This window comes from Serinus canaria, chromosome 3 (genome assembly GCF_022539315.1).
Source record: "Serinus canaria isolate serCan28SL12 chromosome 3, serCan2020, whole genome shotgun sequence".
Taxonomy (NCBI): domain Eukaryota; kingdom Metazoa; phylum Chordata; class Aves; order Passeriformes; family Fringillidae; genus Serinus; species Serinus canaria.
Window position 1 is genome coordinate 68,477,306 of NC_066316.1, and position 18,178 is coordinate 68,495,483.

Sequence of the window (18,178 nt, forward strand, 5' to 3'; positions counted from 1 at the left end):
GTTTTGTTTTGTTCTGGGGGTGGATGGAATGTTTGAAGTCTTACTCAAGCAAAAAATGGGGCCTGGAAGCCTACTTCCTTTTTGGTTATAGCCACAGTTCTTCTGCATTTGTGTTTACTTCTATATGTTTCTATGGAGAAAAACACACAAACAAGTTTCCAGTAAATAAGAAATAAATATGAGTCCAAAATGCTGAAAATACTCCTTTTAGAATACTATCATGCTTCTTCAGGCTTTTTACATGAGAATTTTGGGATGAATGTTAAGTAGCAGAAATTCTACAGCTCAAAAGACAAAATACTATATATCTCACATAAAACTACAAATATCTGTATGAGATACCAATTCTGTTTGGGGTATTCCACCAAAAAAAAAAAAAAGGAAACTTGTTTGATAAGCCTTAGGAATTATGTTTGTATTTATTTTTTCAAATCTGTGAAGTAAATGTACAAATTATCTCGCTTCGGCCATATGCCCTCATGCAAGATTGAAAACCAGGAAGTTCTAAGGTCTACCTAAATCTAATAGTACATTTTAGAAGTCATTAGGAGTTACTTAAACAAACATTTCCATAAATTGCAGAATGCCTTGCATTTTTTGGGAATATCTATGTTGTATGATAGTCCCACACTTAAAAAGGTTGTAGTTTAAGCACAACCAGCAGCACCTATCTAAATGAATGTTTATCTGGCAGTCATTATTGACATTGTACTTCTATATGCCTGAAGTTTCTCAGGTTTGTTACAGACCACTGGTAAATACAAGTTTTGTTGGTAAGGGCCAGACAAAAGTTCTGAGGAATGAGTTACCCTGAATCCCTCAGATCATTCAGCAATTGATCAGAACACAGCTGGCATGGAGAGATCCAGAGCACTGGACAGTGTACTCCTGGTGAAGAACATGCTTTGGAAGACTCGGGTGGTACATCACCTTGGTGTGTACTGAACATGTGGCTGGGAACTCAGGTCACCAAAAACTCCAGTGCCTCCTTTGGCAGCATCTTCTGTGCTAGGATTTAAGCAACCAGCCTTTAAGGAATGGCCAGCAGTGCGGATGGTCAGGCTTCTCTCCATGGACCTGAAATACTCAACAATCCTCAGGCGCGTTTGCTGGAACAAGTGAACAGGTGCATTTTCAGCTGGATGACCCTCTTAAAAAAATTAAGTCTGTTCTGCAGATTTTATGTCATTTTTTTAAAGCATTAGCTCACAGACTCCTCAGGGGACACAAGAAAAGATGGGACGAGTAGGCTCTTCCCCTCACCACGTGCTCCCTCCGGGCAGTAGCTGTGTCACCTTCTAGCCCAAGCAGCTGCAAGCTGCCTGTATAGCTATACCTTTTTCCTGACAGGGAAAATGTAATTACATTTTTTACTTTTCAAGGAGATTTCTGAACCTCTACAAAGCAAATAGTTTGGCTATGTCTGTTGTCTAAAAGAAGACTGGTGCTGCCTACAGGACTAAAAGTCATGGAAATCTGCAGTATGGAATAATGAAAAAGGATGGCACTACTGCTTCCCTTATTATGTTGATATAATTCTTTTCCTTCTTTTGGGCTTTATCAACTATATATACAAAAACAGTTTTATGCATAGATTTTATAATAATAAAACGAAAAGGCAAGGAAGTTCCACACTGGTTGAAATTCATAATCTAGCTGGCAGTGAAATTATCACAGCATATAACTTTACAATATTTGATTCCTTTTCAGTCCTTTGTGGTTTATCCTTGGGCCATATGAAAGCACTGTCCCTGTTTCAAAGACAAGACTGTGGCAAGGGACAGAACAAGGGAATTTTCCAAAGAAATTCAGAACATCTGTTTCGCTGAAACCTCAGTACAGCTATGCCTGGTGACATGTCTGACCTCCTAGTTCATCCTCTTTCATCCAGACATAAAAGCAAAACTAATTTCGGGGCTCCAGAAGGTCACAGGAGCAGCATGGAGTAAAATCATAGTGTGGAACAAAGAAATAACATCAAACAACACTGTAGGAAAGTTTTACTGTGATATATACACAACAACCCCAAAACAAGCTTATATAAAATGCTCTATCAAACATTCTGTAAAATAAAATTAAATACTTGATTTGAGATTTTTTCCTCACTTCTTTTGAGCACAGTCAACACTGTGAACAGCAAGCAAGAAAACAGCTACACCTGTCTTGGTATCAATTCCAAGGCTTTCTCACAAACATCAGGAGATACTCCACCAGTATCAGTGGAATTAAACTGGCATTAGTATCAGTGTATGTGAGATGATCACTGTGAGTCACGCAGTATTTATTAATTGTGGGTCATTATGGACAGTGATTTACTTGGCATTATCCGTTTCATTGTCTCAGACAATCAAGTACATAAGAAAAATTCTCATATCTTCTCTAGCCAAAATTATTTGAATGCAGTAAATTGGAATTCTTTTCAGTGTGCTAAAGGTTTAGCATTAATCTTGGTCTTGGATTTTTCTGATTCCAGAAAATCCTGTTAATGTATCTTTACAAATGGGTGCTTGTCAAATTTATCCTGCTAAACATGAGACATTCTAACGAAGCTTCTAATAGAAGTGGCACAGATAATCTTAGGACTACGTTGGCAGTTCTGTAAATTTGCAAGTAGATATCATGAGCGTGTTGTCTCCAAGAATTCCTTCAAGCCAACCAAATCTTGATGACAAATTGTCAAGCAACGAATTCTTTACATAATCCTTGCAATTACAGATCATTTGTGAACCAATTTCTCTGTCTTAGTATGATCATCCTCACTCATCCTTTTCTCATTGAGTCTAAAGGTCTAATTTCTTAAATCTGAGATACTCCAGGTCCTTCCATCTCTATTACATAAAATAGCATGAGGTCAAATAGTATTAAAATAGGTTTCCCTGAATCAATAGCCTTAATTGTGCATCTCTGTTAAATATCAGGGAAAGTATATGGACTAAGCATGGGATGAGGCACTTCCATTTAAAATTTCCAATCTAAAACAACAGACAATGCTGTCTGAAAAACGTGAGTGACATGAGGAAAAAAGTGATGGCACATTTTTGGCTAACAGCTAAAGTTTTATTTTAAAAGAGAGAAACCTGGACAGCACATTTTTTCTTTGTGGAGGATCTAATTCTAGTTCTTCAGTAACCTGGATGACTAGACTGTTTTAAAATTTGAATCATCACATTTCTTGCACTGCCCTCAATCAGCTACTCTTTCCCAACCCAACCATGGATTTAGTGCACTTGACAAAAGATGCACTGGAGAAACCTGTTTTCTTTTTTTTTTTCTTTTTTTTTCCCCATCATTAATTTTCATTCATTAATTTTCATAGTGTGTGAATGAGTCAACCCAATGTTTGGAGTTCTTTTTCTGAAGTTTTCATTTAGGAATTGAATATTTCCTGGTCTAGGTCATCCTGAGGTAGGAAGACCTTCGGGATTTTTTTTGCAGGTGGTAGATTTTCCTGACAAAAAATGTGGTTGTATTTTTAACACAGAGTTGGTATCAAGCTTGGAACAGATTAATCAGCAGGAAAGAGGGAATGTGTGAGACTAAATGCTCTCTCTCTTTCTCTGTTCCCTTTCCCCTACTCCAGTATTACTGCCGTGCTTGATGATGGCCAAGCGCATGGGCTCAAGACCTTCTCATTAACATTAGGGCTGCTTCAGCTCCAGGCAGAATGGAGATTTTCTCTTCAAAAAACAGTAGCAAATTGAGGAGATTTTTCTGTTTTTTCTTACCTTGCCACAAGGGCCCACTGGTGCAGGCATGGGTAGAGTGAGCCAAATTGAACATTGGGCTACAAATACAAAAAATTCTGGGATGTAACCCTTCTACGCAAAATGCAGCAGCTGTGAAGGGCTTTGAGTCCAAAGAACAATAAAGAAATAGGGAATCAAAGCATCAAAGGGATGGTTTCACATTCAGAGGATTAGTCATAGAGCTTGCCACACAGATACTGTAACTTCCCCAGATACCAGAGAAGTAGGTCCTGCTTTCCATTCACTACCCCCACAGTGAGCCCATTGGGGCTTTTTCTCCCCCTCTACAAAATCTGGAGATTTCTTGCAGCTTCTGAGCCTCTCTGAGGCAATGTCCACAGATGCCACTTCCTCCTTTAGAGGAGGAACTTGCTACCACACCTGCCCCTGCACAAAGCAGGGATTTGCTCTCAGGTCCCCTCAGCTGCTGGATGGCTTCTAGCAAGCAGGTCATGCCGCAGTCCTTCCTTCCCTCCCCCCATACACACATGCTAACCCATTCCCTAAGACCATTACCCTTCAGTAAATACCAGGGCACACTTCCCATGGCCAAATCTACTCCTGAGCCCTGCTGCAGGCACATCCCCATGTTGTTTTTACAGAGGTGCAGTTTCACGCTGCTTGTGCTGGACTGAAGCTGGCGAACACAAGGAGCAGAGGACACCTTGGCACACCACCATACACTGCAGCTGGGCAGCTCCTGCTTACCAGCAGTAGCAGGAGACTGAATTTTGAAAACGGGGAAAGCTGGTGTCCAAACAGAAATCTGTTACAGAAGCCCTCTATCAAAGCTGACAAATGCCTGCTAGGTGTGTTAATTATCCATTACCCATAATTTTTAGCCTTCTAAGTATCTGGTGGAACTTCCTCCAGACATGACTGTAGTTCTGCTGTCCAGTGGCATGAAAAGAAATGGTAGAATTTGACCACAGAGGATGTGTTTCAAACACATGTTTCAAACATGCCGCTGCATGTTGCTCGGAATCCTCCATCACTCTCACACCAAATACAGACAAAAGATTCACAAGGCCAATGAGTCAGCACACCAGACCCCATCCTGCAGTGAGTCAAGATCAGTTTAGAGCATCTGGCTCTGCAGCACTGCTCCTGACTGCTTCTCCTTTAGTTGAGAAAGTTCTCTGCTGCCCCCTCTCCAAGATGAAAATGTAGAATGGATTTGCCTATTATAGCATATGGGGGAAGTACACCAGATTGGAAAGAATGCAAAAGTGGTTTTTTTCTAAAATTTCTGGAGGGGAGGGATTACCTCTCTCATTTCCTGTTACCCCTCATCCTTAAGGAGTGATGATCAAAATCAAATATATTGTATTTGGTGAGCAAATCAATATAGAAAAAACAATGAGAAATATTTCTTTTCATTGTCTCAGTGAGCAGCAAAGCCAGTTTTACTTCTGTTAGTGATGATGGCTTGTACCCAAGCTTTCCAGAAAAACTACCTGCTGCAGCAAGATTTGAAAGAATGGTTTCTTTGTGAAGTATCTGGCATGGGGAAAAGGTCTGGAAAGAGAGATCATAAAAGAAAACTTATTTCTGTCCTAATTTTTTTAAAAGGCTGTAAACATATAATCTTTCTAAGAGTAACATCAAAATCATCCTATTACATTAGTTAAAATATTGTAAAGCCAAATTCAGCTGTAAAGCCTACATATCCAGTTTCTGAATTCTGCAATTTAAGACAAGTTCTCTCTCAAATGTATTGTGAGACCCACAAAAGGAATAACAAATGGTAAATAGGAACCAGTGAGAATATTAATATACAGAGTACTGCCAAACCTTAGGTTAAATAAAATTAATAATAGTACAAAAGTAATTTTAAAAACACATATCTCACCTTGCAGTTTTTTTAATTGCTACTTCTATCAGAAGTATAATATGAAGAACATAGTCATGTTTTAGCAGTTATTAGTATCCATTAAATTTTCTTGATACAACTTCTAGCAAAGCATTATAGGAATTCCAAGGATATTAAGAACAGGAGCTTCATAAGATTCTTTGTCATCTGTTTTGAACAAATGGAACCTTGCTTAACACAGGAGAAAAAATTAAAAAGGAGGGGGCAGGGGACCTAGAAGCCTTTAATAAAAATGCAAATTAAACATCAAACTCTATGGAAATTACATTTCCATTAAATTCCCAACTATTTACTTAATTCACTTTCTTACTGGTTGGGAGTCAACAATTTCTGATCCTTTATTGCTTCTCTACTAAAGAGTTACCAGCCAACAAGGATCTCAAAGGAAAGCTTGCCCACAACTTGAGCACATTCACAGCATCATCTGCTGCTCTTTGACAAGCCCACTACCTCCTTTCTAGACAGCAGGGATCTTCAAACCTGAGCACAGAAGTATTTGGATGGACTGCAGCAGTAGTTCTTTGGGAATAGAAAACTTAGGAGCTCAGCAACATTTCTGGGTTGAAACAGCCTCACATGAGTTGGAGACACCACATGAGTAATAAAAGAAGAAAGAGCACACCTAGGACTTTCCATTTGTCAGGAATGTGATTATTGATAGAAAAGGGCATATAGGGACACAACTTCTCCACAGCTTCAGAGAACATATCTATTTTATGTAGAACTGGGAGAAGAGCTACAAGGTATTTATGCTTTCACAGTGCTTCAGGCTCACCCAGGGGATGGGAGGCAGTAACCTCATGCTCTGACACCATATCAGTGTCACTGGATGAGATATTGATATAGATCCAGGTCTAAAGTAGCAGTTCACCATCTTAACTGCATTAGTTTTCCTCTTGTTTTGGAGGCAGAACACTCCTGTTTTGCCAGTTTTACAGCTGAGGATACCAGACCAGCTCCTATTTCATTGGGATAATGTGGCAAAACCCCAGCACACTTGGCCAACTGTTCTACCCCACATCTCCCTCAAGCACCCACAGCAGGGGTGAATGAGCAGCTCTTGCTGGGCAGGTGCAGGTCAGCCCTGAAGGGTACACACAGTGAATAAGATGCAATTAGGACAAATGAATGAGAGGTGTTAGAGGTGCCTCCTGCTCCCTGCAGATGCAAAAGACACCTGATCTCTGAAGACACGTTGCCATTTTTTCAAGGAGACTGGGTGGCAAGTAGCACATCTTCCAAATGTCCCAAAATGGCATTGTATCACCATAGTGAAGAGAACCTGGGAAGCCAGAACTAAAATAGCAGTTGACTCAGCAGCCACTCCCTGGGACACATTGTGCCCCACCAACTTGTACCTTATTATTAGAGCATCTGTCCTTGTCTTTTGAGCACATGTCTGAACCTTGGTCACATAACAAAAAGAGCTGTTCTGAGCAATCCCTTTGACACAAATTCCAGGGCTGATTTTGACTTGACTTGGGTGAACTTCAGTGTTTTTGAATATTTATGCAAGTACTTGAGCTGCATTTTGAAACTCCTGAACTGGGAAAGAGGGGGAAAAAATATCTCTATAGCACCTTAGTAATGGATCTTTATGAATTCAAGCATAAGCACATGATACATAAACCTGAGGCAACCTTTCTCTAGAGATTTCAATTTCCCTTGAAGTGTCCAATAAATAAATTAAAATAGCTTCAAATGAAATTACTTTAATCACTTATACTATCTCTAAAGATTTAGAAGGAAGGTCCATCTGTTTATCCCCTTTTTTCTATTGTTGCAGTTCCATCAAAAGCTTTTGCTGCCAGGGATCTACTTTAGGATTAATCTGGTTGACATAAAAGTAACCACAAAACTTATGAATATTGCTACACGTTTTTATATAGGAGGCAATATATAGCAAAGCAAGAGCAACACATTCAGTTTGTATTTTCAGCAGATATGAATAGGGCTCCTTCACTGTACAGAAGTATTGTAGTTTGATAAGGCCTCAATTTTTAAAAAAATCATCCTTCCATTTGTCAAAATAAACATTTTAGACTTCAATTGCTGAAATGTATCTTGGTACATCCTAGAAAACTAGCAGACTAGTTAGGACTAACACAACTGAAAAAGGAAAGTTCCTCATTATTACCTTTAAGTAAGGAATCCTGTAGTTTCTCTTTTTCAAAGTCTTGGCAGTATCTAGCGTGCTCCAGCTCTCTGACTGAGAAACCTCTGCATCATAAGCTAGAAATGTTCTCATCATCTGCTGTTTGCAGAAGATGCTTCTGAAGTTTTGCAGAACCTAAAGCACAAAAGGAGATGGCACTGAAATAAATTACCTAAACTGGATATGAAATCCTAGAGTAAAGCAATACTGCATATTATCAGCCAAAAAAAAGAGATGAAAATAATTGGAGTGGTAAAGGGACAAAGGAGACATTCTGGTTCTGTGTTTCTTTTATTTTCTAGCAGACACAGTGAAACTCCTGCTGTTAATTCTGGCACCTCCAAATAAAAAAACCAGGATTTTTAAAACCACTGTCTTTCACCCAAAGTTAATAGCAAATGTCTTATTAATGGCTTTGGTAAGAATAGCATTCCACAGAAGGTATACTTTAAAAGTCCTGTTTGAAAACTAAGACCACAAATTAAGCCAGCTTACAATGAAGGCAGTGTACATCATTGCCTAGTTGGGTAAACATGTCTGCCTGCGCTTATCTCTGATAGTTCAAATGCTAATTTGAGAAAAGTGTTACAGATCTGTTTATGCAATCAAACCTTTGTGCTTTTCAGCTGATTACCTGTGCTCATTCAAGGCGCAGTTTGTAAGGCAAGTCATGCATTTAAAAGCAGTCTGTTTTTTCTGTTTAACAGCTACACAACTCTTTTGGACTCTGGGCACACGGTGGAGATTTTTTTATGGTTTTGCCTTTTGGATGACAATAAAAATGAAACTCATTCCTGCTGGTATTCCAAGAACTGTGGAGGCTGGAGAGGTTTTGGGCGATGGTGTGCTGCAGCCGACCTCTAGTGGAAGGACCACAGTTCAGGAACACACCAAACAAAGGCAGGAAAACTCGAGAAAATGCTCAGCAAACACTAGTGAGACCTGAGAGAACAAAGGCACAGCCTCAGAACCAAGATACTGAAAATATGAATGTAAGCAGTTATTAGAGCTTAGTGGGTGTGAGTTGACCCCTTTTGCTGCTTCCTGTCAAGAGCAAAAATAACACAATCTTATTTTCCATTATGCAAAACACTGACTCATAATAAAATTGGACTTTCTTCCATGCTTTTAAAGACCTTTTTTAACTTTTTTTTCTTTACCATTGGGAGGTACATTTCAATTACCAAGGAAAGAGGGTCCAATCTCATCAGAGAGTTATTGAGATTCTTAAGGTTATAGTCAATATCAGAGTGAGAAAGCAGAAGCTGGAACTGAGGTTTCAGCTCCTTGGTGTCAGTGTCGTGCCAGTGCAGAGTGAAACCATTTTCCTTGTGGTAGGACTGCAATAAAACCATAATAAGACCAGCTGGAGAACATCAACACTTTAGGCAACATGGGTGCAAGATGTCTGAAAGCAATGCTGTCCCTGCTGTCCCTAAAGTGCCCTTTACTTTTCACCCACACCATGACTTAATTCCCTGGGATTTTTATCCTGAGGCAGACGTATGTCAGAGAATGGAATATTATGGCAAGGGAAACCTATGTTGTGTGGATTTCTATTATTTTCATATTTCTTTTAAGAAAGGGCCTTCTGCCAGATCCCAAAAGATAAACAGCTGTTAGAGGTCAAGGCACCTCCACAGTCCTTGGAGGAGTGCCTATCCTCTAGGAAAGGACATCAGCTAACAAATCCTTCTGCCTGAATGTTTCTCCTGCTCAGGCATGTATGACATTTTTCTCACACACACACCTCCCAGATCTTCACAGGCCATGAGAACTTCAAGTAGGTTACTATTTCAGGGTTATCACTCCTCTGGTATCTGATTCTGGCACAATGCTGCTATGGCCAGCTTCTGAAACAAGGGTGTTCAGGAGATGGCTGAGTCTGGCCTAGTATCAGTGTTGAAGAGTCTGTTGGCATCATAAAAACCATTTTTAGAAGAAAACTCTTTTCTCCTTCTTCTTTACATCACCTCAGGCTTGCTCAAGACTTTGAACGATACTAGTATTACTTCATCCTTGAAGTGCCAAAACTATTGTGTTACTGTAAGGTTTGTCATATTTTCTTCCCTTTTCTCGGCTCTTTGATGGATATCAAACTGGGGGTTTGGTTGGTTGGTTGCTTGCTTTTTTTAGGCCAAACCATAACAAACAGCAGCACAGCACTTCTCCTGCTACTATTTTTCCAGAGACCTTTGAAAATCTACATAAGTATCAGCTGATTCTTCTTTATCCAGTATAGGTGAGTATTGCTTATGTGTGCAATGATATCAACAGGTAAGATAGAATTTACTAAAATTCAGCACAACTCTTGGGGTTTACTGGAACTACATGTAATACAATTTTTATCTCATTGTTTAATCAATACAGGGCCATCTGTGTTTTTGTTCCATGCTTTAATTCAGCTTTGTTTTTAATGTCTTGTCTAATAATTCTGTTGTTTCATCTATGATGCTCAGATCTAAATAGCAGATGAATGACACTTATGATGGTAAGATGAAACTGTTCTTCAAATATTAGATAACCAGAAACTGAAGATCAAAATGATCCAGAGCACATCTGAGTTGCTTTTAATACTAATAAGGGTCTATTCCACAGAGTGGCTCAGATGAACTTTGTAATGTTGTAGGTCTTGCTCCCTTCTCTGTACATTATTAGCCCATTGTATCCAAGATCATGGATCATCTCTCCGTCTATCCTGCTCACGTAAGAGAAATATGGCAGGTTCGAGAGGCTGTATTTGGAACAAAGTGTTTAACCCTGCTCTTCCTGCCAGGGTAGTGCCATACTCCTGGGGCAGTGCAGGAGTATGGCATCCCGTGTCTCCCCATCATGGAACCCTTTTGGGTTAAGGAGTGAAAAATGGCTGCACCAGCACCACCAGTTAGACCAGTCAGAGCCACTAACTAAATGTTACAGACCCCTTATCTGCCCCAGGTAAAGTTGTACTTTCCTCAGCACTGTCCCAATCAATTGTCACTGGTTGGACAGTCCCACTTGGGCCAAGGGCTGTGCCTTCCTCCCCCGTGCCAATCCACAGGTACATCCACTAGGGATTTTTGGTGGAGAAAGGAGACAGGGAGAACAAGTTCCAGCACCTTTTCCTTTTTTATCCTCCACCCTGGGCAGCCCACTCCTCACCTGCAAGGATGAAGCATAGGCCTAGTTCCAAGAAGAGAGGGGTTGTACTTTTCCAGAGACAACCCTGTGAACTGCTACAGTTCCACAGTGCTCCCTCTCTGTAACAGCACGGGTTACATCCCAGGTTTTAAACACTCTGCAACAAGAATGCTGCTTTGCTTGCTAAGTACCACTCACATGAGTAATTCTATGTAAACAATTCCCTCCCTTCCTTCAAAAGGAAAGAGAACATGAGAATAGCCAGAAGCTGATACTCCTAGATACCCAGTTCCAATAGTGAATCTTGCTGAGCAGCTAATTCTGATCGTAAGCAGACAGTTTAGACTGAAAATCTAGAGACTCCTAGAGATACTTCAGCATAAGTCTTTAAACAAGAGCCTTCTTCTCTTAGTTTATCCAGAAACAGGCCACCCACATAAATATTTGAAATAATATTGCTGCAGAAAATTGGAAAGATGGGTTTCAGGGTTTGGCATAATTGAGACAACATCTCGGCTTCTCCATCAAGTTGGTCTCACAAATATCCTTCTGAAGTGCCTGTGTCTGCAGTTCAAGACGCAGTAAGTCCAGAGGAGCAACCACTGCAGATTCAGGGCTCCAGACTCTGGAATCTCAGCACCAGATTTCCAGGATTCCTGCTGACTTTAAAATCCACACTCCAGATTTCTCAAGCATACAAACCAAGGATGGCAATGTTTGCAGTATTGACCTTTCTCAGAAAATACATATAAACAAATGCATTATCTGCAGGACTGTGGCTTTTAAGGAAAGCTGATAATTCTTCACAATTTCTTCTTAAAATTCTTGAACAGGGAAGCACATCAGTATTAAAAAGATCTGAATTCCTGTCTAATGCACATCTTAATTTTTTCCAATTGTCTTGAACCACATCAGGGTATTTCTCATCAACCACATTCATTCTATGAGAAATAGGCAAATGCTGGAGAACTGGAGTTAAGAACATACCAATTATTTTTCTTAGTCATTTAGAAAGCATATGAACTGTTCAGTAGCAAATTTAGTAACAAAATGAAACACAAAAGAGAAAAACCAAAACTCTAGCTATCAATTATATATAATTCCAGAAGTTTATTTATTGTAAATTACATGTAGCACTGATATAATAAAATTATGGAAGAAATTGGATAAATAAGGAAGTATTCAAAACTATTTTCAAAAGGTGATGCTTAAACAAATACTCCCCAAATCTGCAGGCCTCATTGAGATGTCTCAGTACCCAATAATGTCCTGTTCTATCTAAACATCATCACAGTGATAACACAGAAAAAAGTCTCTCCAAGCTTTCTCCTTCTCATCCCAGATCTACTCAAATCCAAGCAGCTCAACACTACCTGCACTGCACACAAGGAGCTCATTAATAACCTAAATAATTTTTATCACTGCAACATTTCCTTTCCAGTAAAATCAATCTGCTAAAAGAAATTGAAAGTCACGTATACACAGCCTAGCTCATTATTTATAAACCTATAGATTTATCACATTGAATTTGATCTTCCTCTGTTTACTTTTTAAAATGCTTCATAATTACACTTCACTGTTCAAAGGATGCTTATCTTACCTGGAGAAAACTACTTTCAGAGAGTGTAGGTGACATGCTATAACTGCTAGGTGCAAATCATCCTGCATCACTACATTCACTGGATTTTTCTTTCCTGTCAGGAACTTTTCCTTGCCACTGAAATCCTTGCAGCCCTCTGAACTGCATTGTTGTGTTACTGCTTGATGCAACTGAATTGCTTCTGCTTATGTATATAATAGAGAGATTGTTACTTTTGCATTTCTGAATCTTCTTCGTGTCTTAGCTAGAAGCCATTGCATTCCTACTGCATGAAGAATCCTAGCCTGAGAATAATCTCAAAGGTTTATTTTCTTCCTAAGTGCTTACAAATGTTATTTCCAAGCCAATTAGGAAAAGGGGATTTCAGTCCCAATAGTGAATCTTGCTGATCAGCTAATTCTGGTTATAAGTAGAGAGCTGAGAGTGAAAGTCTAGAGGCAAATTACTTTCAATGTTAATAGCTTTTTATTTGGGTGGGGAAAAAGCCATTGCTGACACACTGTTTTTCATGAACAGCTGCTGTGCTAGATGTATGCATGACAGATCCTAGTTTTGGTTCCCTCCTGATAAAGGGGATAAAACTGTCCAATAACACTGCTGTGCATACAAAATCTCTTCCATCTTAAGATGTGCAAATATTTATTCTGGACTGGCTGAGTAATTCTGTCTGCAAAAAACTGGAATAAAATCAGAAATAACCAGCTAATCACACATTCAAAAACAATAGCATCTTGACATAACAGAAAGCTTAAAGAGCATATATATCATCATTAGCATTGGAGACTAACACCAAAACAACAGCAAATCAGCCATCAATGACATAATGAAATTCTGTTCTGCAAACAGAATTTTATTACTGTGCTATTAGACTTATTCATGAAGTGTACTTCCCTTAAGTTGACCCAGTGGAAGTATTACAGGTATTAAAAAACCAAACCAGTTCACACCAGGAAAATGGCAGAATTCAGACCACTGAACCTAGAAATTTGAAACCCACTTAAAAACTGAAAATAAAACTAACCTGCAACATAGATGTACGAGAACAGCACAAAAACTTCAGGGAATTAAGAGAACCTTGGCCCAGCCTGTTTGGTCTGGCATAGATTCCCATCTTTTTGAGAAACAGAAGAAGAGAAAATTTTCATTTTGTGCAATGGAACTGCAAATACTGGCATTGTGATGCCTCTTTTCAGGAAGGAGTTTCATCTTGGTTTTACTTTCAAATGTGCACAGTGCAACCTGCTGGGCCAGCGAAAGCTCCTGGATCCTTGCAGCCAGTGGAAGCCCGACCTGGAGCAGCAGCAGTACTATCGTGTGCTACCTTCTCCGGGCTATTTCCAGCTCTCTAACTCCCTCTGCATGACAGCAGCCTGAATAACAAGGGCATTTGGTTCTGGCACATGCAAAAGGAGTGTACATTGAATTAAAAAAATAATTTAAAAAAATTCTAAATTGGTAAATACAGAAAGAATTATTAGGCATTAAATTTTACTGGGATTTGTCACATAAATAAATGCTGCAAAACCACAGTTTTGCTGCAAGTCCACAGTACTACTCAGATGAAAGAAGGTTATGCTGTGTTACTACAGTGAAAACAGCATTATGACCCCTCCTATTCTGCCTTTACATGCCCAGATTTCAAAAATCATATTACTTTCTCTGGTTTTAATTTTCAATTACTTCTTGGCAGATCTAAGAGGTTTTTTTAAAAAAACACTGTGCATTTTATCTACCTGCCTGTAAGCCTTTCTTCAGTATTACCTCCCTTTATTTTCTGAAACAAGATGTATCCTTTGGAATTCCAACAGAACAATAGGGGAAAAAAATGTTCAACAGGATGCTACACAGAATTTGGTGTAATCCAAACATTTGTCAGGCTCAACACAGCTCAGATGGTGAATTTATGAGTAAGCAAGTTTAATGATATGAAAAGACTGCATTAAAACAGCAGAATTTATTTAATTAGAAGACTTTTTGGCAAATTCTTGTCTTCCACCTCTTTTTTTTTTTCTTTTTTTGTCCATCTGGATACTTGTCAATCCTATAAATACATATTACAGTGGGCAGCTATGCAGTGGAGTTCCTTGACAAGCATCCTTCACAATTCTGTCACCTTCCTAGTATGCTTGTATGACAGAAGGGGGAGCTGAGAAAACTTTTGGAGGAGAACTGGTTTTTTATTCTCATGTATCAACACTGGTCACTAGGAAAAGACTGTTCAGCCAGAGGGTGGTCTGTCATTGGACCGAGCTCCCAGGGAAATGATCATGGCACCAAATCTACCTGAGTTCAAGGAGCATCTGGATGACACTCTTGGGCATTTAGTTTAGCTTTAGGTAGTCCTGCAGGGAGCAGGAAATTAGAATTTTTGGTTTTTATGGTTCACTTCCATCCTGAGATATTCTAAGGTTCTATGATAAATACACTTACAAGAAGCATACAATACATAATTTTTATTTATTTGAGAAAAATGACTGCATGAAAATTAAAACCACAGGTGAAAAACTGGACCATTAAAAGAGGCCTCCTAGATCTCATCCAAAAGCAAAACATGGCAAACTGCTGGAACACTTCAGAGCCCTAAAGAGGTAGGACCAGAATGGGTTTTACAATCCATCTACTACTTTCACTGCTCTTGGGCAGGAAAAGGTAAATCTGTTCCCTAAAGGTATTTGTTTATCCTGTTTTTAAAAATGGATGGCCATTATAGATGGTCAACAACCTCCTAGCCTAGATGTCAGTGTTTAGCTTACACTACCTTTGGAAAGCTTGATTTTTAGCCCACTATTATATATCCTATGCATAAATGCAAACAGAATTTTATTCCCTTCACCTTTACAGCAATGTCCCATGTTTCTTAAGATTTATAACCTAGAGAAAATAGAGTGGAGCTGTAAATCCAGTTCCTTTTTTTTTTGTCTCAAGTGTCTTAGTCAAGTGTTCTTCACCTCTGTTTTTCCTCCACATATTCTCCAAGTAGTCTACAGCTTCCTTGAAGTGTAATGCCAAACTTGGACACATCATCTTAGCTTTCATCTCATCATTGCCAAGGAAAGTCTCCTATGTAACCACTCAGTTTATACATTGCAGCATTATGTTTGAAGCTGCTTCCTCTTCAGTCTAAGAAGGACACACTTGACCTGGGAGATCTAAAGTTTTGCTTACAATATGCAACATGAAATGAATTCAGTTTATGTTTTGACATTCCCTTCAATTTCAACCATAATTCTGTGGTAAACACACAATGAAAAAGCTGGTAATTCCTGGCTCCCATGCATGTATTCAAAATGGAACAGTTGACACAATCGTGACCCCAGAAGAAAAGAACTGGTGCAGCTTAAGTCAGGGCTGGGAAGCCCAAACTAAAGCAAGAAACATCAGCTAAATTAAAAATTGCTAAGGAAAATAAAGAGCAGGCAGTTCTTCAGCTGTATAAATAAGAAGGAATCAAGAGAAAAGAAATTATGCCACTATGTGAAGTTCAGATAAAAATAACACAGATAATGGCTGTAAAACTAATGACCAGGCATTTGGGATAAGATTAATCTGACCTGTTTCAGCTGTTCCCTCAGAGTAACACTTTCAGAAATGCTTTCTTCTCCCTTCCCCTCTCATCTGAGACAGACTGTGGCACTCACATGGGAGCCCATGGAGACTTTCAGGTAAGCACCAGAGCCACAACCCAAGCAACTTGCAGAAGCTTCAACAGGCCCCAGCACAGGACACAGTAGAGGCACTTCAGTACAGGCAAGGAGAGGGAAACAGAACGTGCTTCATCAAAAATAAGAGTGCTTGTTTTATTATCTTCATTTCTTTGGCTTTTTTTCCTGCTATAAAATCATAATGTGTTTGTACAATATTCTAATTCTGGGAATGTATTTCAGTCCACATAAACATCTGCACTTAGTTACGTTAGCCAGTATCCAAATTCCAGCAAGATCCTGCCCTGAGTATTTAGCTCTGAGTGTTTTTGCCAGCTTCTATTCCCAGAACACACTGGATTTATAGCTATGTCCAGTTTCCAGCTTTGCTAGTTAGAAGATTATAACACACATGCTCAGACTGAACATCTTTTGTACTAGGACAAAGTCTTTCCAGCAGGCTCAAGTAACTAGACATTAAATTGTGCTAGCATACATTAGCAATAGGAAAGTGAACTATTGTTGGATGCAATTTGTTGGTCTGTATTTTTAATCACACTTTTTGACCTAAATCTTTTGTTTGCTTTCCTTGATATCTAACCATGAAACACAACCCTCGATTCAAATGCCAATAAAACCTGTTGTCACAATTTTGCATAACTCAGTGCAAAAGAACCCAGACCTCAAGTAAATAACTCATAAGTCTTTTTTTTGGATCACAATGTGTTTTTGACTGCTGCCTTACAGAGCTAGATCCAAGCCACTAATAAAAAAGAGATATATACAGTTTCATCTGAGAAGACAAACAAAAACATACAGGATATAAATCAAAACAAGGATTTGCAAAAGAATAGAGTAAGCACTTACTAAGCCAAAAACATATTGTTCTAGTGAAGAAGCCTGCTCTGACCACTGTGCTTTCTCCAAATGTATGTTTATGGAGTTCTAGGCCAGAACATTTTTGGAGCATAAAGACATGAAGCATTCGATCCCAGGAAAATTCACTGTGATCTGCCTAATTCTCATGGAGCTGAACTTCACCACAGTTGTGCACAAGCTTACCTTCCCAATGCAGCTTCTAGACAATTATTCTCTGACAGATATTTCTTTGAAGACTTATTTTACATGCCTGACAACTGCCCCGAACTGTGAATATGCTAATAGATAAATATATAACCTGACCTCCTACCCTACCCCTCCCTCCCAAGATACAATCTGAAAACAAATTTTATGCCTTTCTTCAAGCAAGAAAACTGGTTTGGGATACACTTTCTTTGTATCTGGTTTGGAACTCTCAGCTGATGCTGAAATGCATCTACTTTTCTCTGGTGTGTGAAAACACACACATTACAGAAATAAAAGTTTCAGAAAGAAAAAGCAGAAAAGAATTATTAAAATGCATTTAAATCTTTTGAGTTGAAATACAAGTGATGTAACCAGTCAGCCAATATAAGCTCATGTATTATCCATTTCCTTTTTTCCCCTCTCAAATCCCAGCTCCTGGGTCTGAGCAACACAGCTTTTTCAGCTCCTGGTCCCTCTCTGAAGCAGGCAGAGATGAGAAATGCCCAGTTGCCAGCAGGACCAGGTTCAACTGTTTCCCTTTCCCTCCAGCCACTCACCTCACAGAAGGGCAAACACAAATTTTTTTCTGGGACTGGACAGACCCTGCCAGCACACACATTTTGAAGACGACTATTCAATGCTGCCATCATTGAAAGACTGCCCCATCCAGTACTTGGTTGACAGACCCAAAGTTGCAGACCTCCACCACAGCTTCTGCCCAAGAGGGGAACCAGAGCCCTGCTTCTCCAGCTCCAAAATAACACCTTTTCCCCAGGATTCTGTAGTCAACAAAAATACCAGATCAAGGTACAGAGAGAGACAGAGAGATTTATGTACCCTATCCCTACCAGTATCAGTGATTCCAGTATTCAGAAATGCATAAAACTATCTCAGAAAATCTATCTGCACCATGATAAAAATACCATGCTTTGAATTTTGTCTAAGCAGCTTAAGCATACAGAAGCACTAGCTCAAGTC